Here is an 8256-nt window from a genome sequence, read left to right on the forward strand (position 1 = left end):
ATGACATATATTTGTTTACATTGGCAACTGTCTGTTACTTAGAAAGGGTGTCAATCAAAATTAGCGGAGATGTCTGAACCCCGTATTTTCGGCATGGGTTTTGAAGACGTTCATAGTTATTGCTGCACAACATTTGCGATGATTTCCTTCGAATCCATAATGTTCTACGAGCCTGCAGCCCTTATGCCATTTTGTACATCTTCGGGCCATTATCGAATAATGGCGAGCAGCAACCAAGTGTTAACCTCTAAATTATAATGTTGGCATTTGTTTCGCTAAGTACAACTCTCAGGTATTTTCTAAATTTGCTTTGCATGTGTGATGTTGTTTAAAAAATGAAGTGATTTCATTGACAGAGAAACGATTTTGAACACTAGTTCACTTAAATAATTGTTTCTGAACTATGACTATCCTTTGTATGACTTAAAGATATATTGATTTCATTAACAATATCAAGCTGTAATGTAATCTTGAGATATCATAAATTGTGTAAAGTATTTGATACAGGCTGCAGTTGTAATGTTGATATCGTTTATGACACAGCAATGGAATTGTACAGTTTATACCACTTAAAAGATTCAATTTTGAAAGCAAGCAATATTTAAATATGTATAATGTATCACTTAAAACATCTTGTTTGATAGGACTTTTGAGCATATCAAGTAGTTATATGTTTATACACAAGCCCTTCTTTGTTACTTCAAATTATTCTAAAAACATACGTATAATTATCTTTCCTTGTCACCTGTTTTAAAATAAATCTGAATTTGAATAATTCATTCATTTAAAGGGGTTTTGGTAAAAACATATTATGTTTGCTCATTTTTTCCCCTTAAAAATTTTTAACCCCTAAAGAAGAATTTTTAAAAAAAGTTTTTTTATATAAATTTTACAATATTTTATTCTATTTTATGTTGTGTATCATTACAAGTTGTGTGCCAAGTTCACTGATTCATATTAATGTGTCTCAAAGTATGTAATGATACACAAATGTACAACATAAATGCTGTTGTTAACATTAATGTTAACATTAATCTCCTCATAGAAACGGACAGTGATGCATAAATCCCTTGCTGTTTGAACGTTTGTTTATTCAATTATCGATTTTCGTAACACCGTGCTGTCTGTCGTCCATTCTTCTGTTTTACTGTTTCAATGAATAAAGTTATATCGATAGTTGCTTGTATTTAATTTCCAATTTGAAACAATCAATGGTTTCGTGGCGTTGTCATTTTTCTTGTTTTTATAGCTCCTTTAACAGATTTATCTTTCAGATATTTTTGTCATTCAGACTGTATTAAATTAAACAGTGTAATTTCAAGTCTTCATATAAAATGTTCATTTACTTGCAGTCTTTGTTATTCTTTTACAGTTTTACACAATGGCCACAAAATATTGTGACATACATTTTTGCAATGTTATGTTTATTTATTTGTCATATATATTTATATATCTAAACAAGACCTAGTGAAGATTCGGAACTAGTTATATAGGTTTAGAAAATAAGTCACTCGATCAGATCTTGGGGAAACCTTTGTAAAACTGAAATCACCTTTTACACAGTTGAAATTATATATGTGCGTCTTCACAAACTCTATATGTAGGCACACACCGATGCCTAAGGTGAGCGATCAAGGACCAAAGAGCCCTCTTGTTACAAAATACCATTTAAATTATGTAAGAAGAACTCCAAAGTAGTAGACTATTTAAATACTTATTTGAGAAAATACTAAGTTTTGTCAATGACAACCTTGAGCTCTGATTAGTTCATTTATTCCCCAAGTCTAGAAACATTATTGCCTTTTAAGTATTTTGTTTACAAATTAAACACAAATCATTAAGATAAAATAGTTACGTCTTGAAAGAATAGCTTTGAGAGAACATTAAAATTATTCATTTTATGGCGATCTGAGAAATCGAATTTGGAAGATGTATTTAAGTTGTTTTATTAAGACAAGAGAATAAGCTTTGCGTTTGTTAAGTTTGAAATAAAATAACAGTTTGCAATGGCATTTTGGAAACAACACTTACCCATTTTCTGTTTAAGTATGAACATAATATTGTTTTTGTATTATTTTTGGTGCCAGTGTGGCGATGATTTTGACAATTCGATTAAAAGATACAACCTCACGTCAATTCTGGTTACTTAATGAGTTGTTTTGAAATTTTCAAAATTACGTAAAGTAAGTTTTGTACTTTCGGTGATTTCTGCACAGTTCCACAAAAAAGGCGATTCAAATTATAACCTATGGGATAGTTATGTCTGAACATCTCTTTATTCTTTTTAAACTTTTATTTGAAATCAAACTTTGAACCATTCAAAAATATTGTTTACAAGAATTTAAGTATAAAAATGAATGCAATTCAAATGTTTATGGCACTTTTAACACTTATTAGTCAATATTTACCGAATGTATTTTATCAGTACACAGATTGAAACACTTACAATTAATTATGTTCACAAAAAGTGTTGTACTAGTAAATAAATAACCTCAAGGATCTATATTAGGTCCCCTACTATTTCTGCTGGTAGTGTCAGTCTTTAAATAAAAGTTGAACATCACAACACACAGCAACACTTCTTAAGTCTACCATCAAACTTAAGAATATCTTTATGTACAGCAAATTGTAAGTAACCTTCCATCTATTATAATTGCAATTTCTACTTGTAACCTGAAAGCGCATTATCAGCATCCTCTCTCATTACGTATGTGTAACCAGCAAATTCCAGAGGTTTCTGAACATAAACATATAGGCATATTTTTTGGTGATTGTACATTACACCAACATATTGAATTCATAAAGATATAACTTTTGTAAAAGTGTCATTAAATATAATGCGTAAATTGAAATTCCCCTTTATGTCGTCATTTGCAAATTGAAAACTACTTATCTATTTTGAGTGTTGTGTGTATGCTGCTGTCCTTAAATCCCTCCTACAAATATGCAACATAAACGTTCATATACTTCTCTATGGTGACCATTCTCTTTCATACCAGGGTAGTGCTAATACATTTTTCTCCTCTAAGATTTTCCCATTATTATGTTTCTTGTTTTATAACATTTTATTTTTTTAATTTTATTTGAGATACCTGTATGAAAATATGTAAATCCACGCTATATTTTTCATATAATACTTATTCCTTTGTATTTTTTTCAGACATATCGTATAGTTTGGTAAAGGAGAATATTCATATTAGTCTTGTCATTCGTGTTCATCCTTTTCCATTATGTTAACATATTTTTTTGTTTATGTCTTATATTAACATTATATATACTATTGGAAATAAGTATGTTTAAACCATATAAAGATATGAGAATTAACATTTGATATATTAGTCTAATAGTTGATATATATAAGCCATTAAGGTAAGATACCTGTAATGGGTATATTTAGGAACCTGATCAAGCTTATTATTTTATCAAAGTACTCTATTTAACTTATTCAATTGCAACTATTCAAAGACATTTACCATCAAGTTTTCAAATTATAAGCATTTTTATGTGAATACCCCCTCCCACTAAATTGCCCCCAAAACAGTGGGGGTAGGGGTAAGGAATATATATGAAAAAAAATGTTTGCAGCTTTTACCTACAATGTAAGTGTTTATTATGTTTCAAGACATATATTATGATAACAAAATAACAATAAACTGTTCACAAAATGTATTGATTTCAGCCAATTGACTAAAACCTCATCCAAGATTTCTGAAACTTAAAAAAAACACATAAAAATATATATAAAATAAGAATTATTATTATTATTTTTTTTAATATTTGAATTGGGGCAAGCAAATTACTTCTATAACTTTTATTACTCTTCCATAGCAATCAAAATATGGAAATTTCATGACCTCTTTCCACATTACTTTTTTGACAAAATTGTGTTTTACAAAATGATGTAAAAAAATTTCCGAAACAAAAATGTACAGCATAGCTGTTACCTGTCTTACTTATCTCTTGGAAAACAGCAGATTTTGTAAAATATGATTATTTATGTGTTTTTCTAAACAGAGGCTATCTTAATAATTATTTAAATGTACAGTCATTAGAATGAAATCTTCAAATATTGTTTTATAATATTTGTCATGTTCACATTCTCAAAAATTTCATTGCTTAACTTCCAAAATCTAACAGGAAAATTATTGAAATTTATTACAAGAATAACTATTTCATCACAAGAAACTACTTGAATTCATTGCATCCTCTCAGTAAAATATTGAAATAATATTTAAATAATTTCACTTCCAAAATATCAAAACATAATAACACAAAAGCTGATATATAGAGGATATTGAAGGAGTGTTCAATGTTCAATACTGAATTTAGTACTGGCGAGCAAATTATTATTACATTCAACGAATTGAATCAATGCAGTAACGAACCTACATAAATATAATATTCTATTATATTCTATTATTACATGCACAAAATAAAGACTGTTTAAAATAAAATAAAATAATTCTCCATTGATGCGCCTTAAATGTAACTCTAACATTTATGGTGTCTTTATGTTTGTATAACAGAAATGACATCAGATCTAAATATATGCGCAGTCATACAATACCATTTTTATGAAGTCACAACATTGGCACTAGTATATTATAAATTTGCATACATCACATTCTCAAAATCTTGATACTGTTATAGATTTACTTTTAACACGAACATTTTCAACATGAACATTATGATGTCATGATTTGATTACATCAGGAAGTTCCCGATCCAGTTCTGGTTGCTCATAACGGACGAAACTTCCATTTTACAATAAATTTAAATGACCTTATCATGTAAAAAGCAATAAAATGACTGAACAGTCACAGAGTCACAGAATAAAGATAAATTTTGTTTACCGGTACTTCACATGTTAGATAAAATTATACTAGTATCAATGGGTATGTGTATTCTACTCATTAGCATTAGCTTTTATACTAAAACTCATGGCTATGCCACTAATAAAAATGTTGCATCTGACGTTAACTTTATGAAATACATTTTGATCTTACATGCAAATCCAAGATCATCCCTTGTATTTATTTATTTTATTATCTAAAGATTCATGTACATTTATTAACATGTTCACTATGATAATATACAGTCATATAACCATCATCAGTGAATTTGTCATATAACTATCATCAGTGAATTTTATGCCAGTTATTCGTTGAGGTTCTACTGCTATTGGCATTGGAGGAATAAAATATTGATTAAATGAAGCAGCAGTCTTTATTTCTTTAGCTGCAATCTGTGTTATATGTGGCATCTGGCATCTGTGAACCTCGAACTGCAATATTATATTGATATTGTACTATAAAGTGACAAAAAGATGTACCCATATAGGCTAGCATATTGTAATGGTGAAAACTGTTACCCTGTCTGCACAATTACTTTATGCATTAGAAAATAAATTATAGGATTACATACTGTTGCTCTCCAGAAATTTAGCATGAAATTGGAATAATGGAATTGATTATTTCAATACTTTACACAGTTTAGAAATGTGACATATAACTTTTATCTCTTTTCTATATTCAAAATCTGGTTTTAGGAAAGCAAATGTCAACTCACTTAGATCTGTAGTTTCCAAATCAAATGTTATAAATGTAGGATTTTCTGTCTTTACTGACTTGAACTTTCCCTTAGAAACTGCATCTGGAAAGGTCTGTATATCTGAGTCTGCTGTATGACCAATACCTAAAATTGTCACATCAATATTATATAGATAGCTTTTATACACAGTGCTTGGAAGTGAAAGGAAAAGCTTGCAAATAATATAAGGTTCTGAAGGGTTTTAAGATCCTTATCCATGACTTAAACATCTAGCACCTTGTATCTTACAGTTATTACCATACAAAATTAAGTATAGCATGTGTATTACTTAGACTTATTATAATGATCACAATGAGAGTCTTATTTTATTTTTTTCTGCAGATGAAAAATGCTTCTGAATCTAGTGCTGCATGCAAATAAATGATAAACACACCTTCAAACATAAAAAAACAAGAGCTGTCACAGAAAGTGACAAATGCCCCCCAAGGATTCTAGTTATAAACCACCTATATTACATGTTAAGTGTGGTGATAAAAATTGACAAAGTTTGAACCCCAGCAGTGACCTTTAAGTGAGACAAAGAAACCTGTGTCTTGTTCACAACACATAGTTCATCTATGGTGATTTTATATTTTTAAATAAAAATTGAAACTTTAATGTATATGAAAGTTACATAGTGGACACTGTATATAACATAAACCTTGAAAATGTTAAAACCTCAGCAGCTCTGTGGTGGAAAATGTTTAACATGAATGATGGCACATGTATTGAAAAGACTATAAATATATTTTATACACTCAGAAGTGGTAAATTATTTTTGGTATTAAGGAGTAAAACAATTTTGACAATAGTCTACAATGGCTTGTTATTTAAATGGCATAAATATTTTTTAGATACATGTACTTAATTCTCAATTAAAGAGATGTAAAAATGTTTTGTGGTTTTGTGGTAACAAGTTAATTACATACTCCATTTCTTTATTTGTAAGCCTCTTCAGCTGACCGTCTCTGTGATTCTGATGAGACAGCTTCTATCACTTCACCAGCCCTTCTCTCCATTTCTTTTAGATTTTCTAGGCTTATCAGCTTAAGATCAAGGGTGGCAAGGAAATTGTTAACTTTGACAGCCCCACCATTGCTGTCAATCATTGCTGTAAATATGACAGGAAAAAAAGCAGTTACAATCATTGTTCAAATTAGATGGTGTATGTGCATAAACCTTAAATGATAATTTTTTAAATACTTAATTGCCTTTTAACTGTTGAGTAATGCTTGGAATTTTTATTTTCTAGCACATGAATAAGATTTTATGAATATTTAAATCACTGAGTTCACTAACATGAGCCTACTGTCATGTGTGAAGTAGAGTATTCTAAGACATTAAAGCTGCATATCTCCAGTTTAGCTGAAGAGAAAATTAAAATTGAGAGAGAAGTGTTACATATATTGTATTTTTACATTGGAGGTAGCCAGTCGTACAGGCCCGTAATGCTAGCCAAAATTTCTAGCTGTGAGTCACAGATGACTAGCATATATGCACTGTTTAGGCTAGCCGTACAGCATTTTTTCAATGAAAAATAAATGCAATGCTTGCACTTCTTTTTGTTAATACAGTCCAAAGATGTGGTTGTATCATTGTATGACACTTTGCTACTAAATAATGTTTACTTTGATGATTACGTGATGTTTAATTATATTTGAAAATATGTATTTTGTGACCATGTGCATTTTGTACACGTCTTATATGAATAAACTATCTATCTATCTAGTATCTTATTAAATTTTCAGTCAGTTACTCACATTTCTTATGACATTTTCAGCCAATTACTTAATTGCACTTCTTATTATCGATACATTTTCACAAATAATGAACATACATATTTCTATTAATTGATTTTAATGATGTTATTCTGCAATTTATAATTATGGCGAGATATCGACAGAATTAAATTTACCTATAATAAAACAGTTTTTTGTGAATCGGTGTAAATTCTGTGATATTTACAAGTTACAATTATTGAAATGAGCCGTGTCACGACAAAACCAACATAATGGGTTTAAATTGCGACTATCTATCTATCTATCTATCTATCTATCTATCTATCTATCTATCTATCTATCTATCTATCTATCTATCTATCTATCTATCTATCTATCTATCTATCTATCTATCTATCTATCTATCTATATCTATCTATCTATCTATCTATCTATCTATCTATCTATCTATCTATCTATCTATCTATCTATCTATCTATCTATCTATCTATCTATCTATCTATCTATCTATCTATCTATCTATCTATCTATCTATCTATCTATCTATATCTATCTATCTATCTATCTATCTATCTATCTATCTATCTATCTATCTATCTATCTATCTATCTATCTATCTATCTATCTATCTATCTATCTATCTATCTATCTATCTATCTATCTATCTATCTATCTATCTATCTATCTATCTATCTATCTATCTATCTATCTATCTATCTATCTATCTATCTATCTATCTATCTATCTATCTATCTATCTATCTATCTATCTATCTATCTATCTATCTATCTATCTATCTATCTATCTATCTATCTATCTATCTATCTATTATCTATCTATCTATCTATCTATCTATCTATCTATCTATCTATCTATCTATCTATCTATCTATCTATCTATCTATCTATCTATCTATCTATCTATCTAT

At 29.0% G+C, this 8256-nt stretch overlaps 1 long non-coding RNA gene across 1 annotated transcript; it reads right to left on the bottom strand.

Moving 5' to 3' along the window:
* Positions 1-3382: 3382 nt before the first annotated feature.
* Positions 3383-7453, bottom strand: LOC132739902 (uncharacterized). The gene is made up of 3 exons (XR_009627071.1): positions 6519-7453; positions 5569-5694; positions 3383-5284 (listed from the first exon to the last, which is right to left on the bottom strand). It is a non-coding gene; the product is annotated as an uncharacterized LOC132739902 (long non-coding RNA).
* Positions 7454-8256: the final 803 nt, after the last annotated feature.

The sequence above is a fragment of the Ruditapes philippinarum genome, unplaced genomic scaffold, assembly GCF_026571515.1.
Source record: "Ruditapes philippinarum isolate M1 unplaced genomic scaffold, ASM2657151v2 ctg309_1_1_1_1, whole genome shotgun sequence".
Taxonomy (NCBI): domain Eukaryota; kingdom Metazoa; phylum Mollusca; class Bivalvia; order Venerida; family Veneridae; genus Ruditapes; species Ruditapes philippinarum.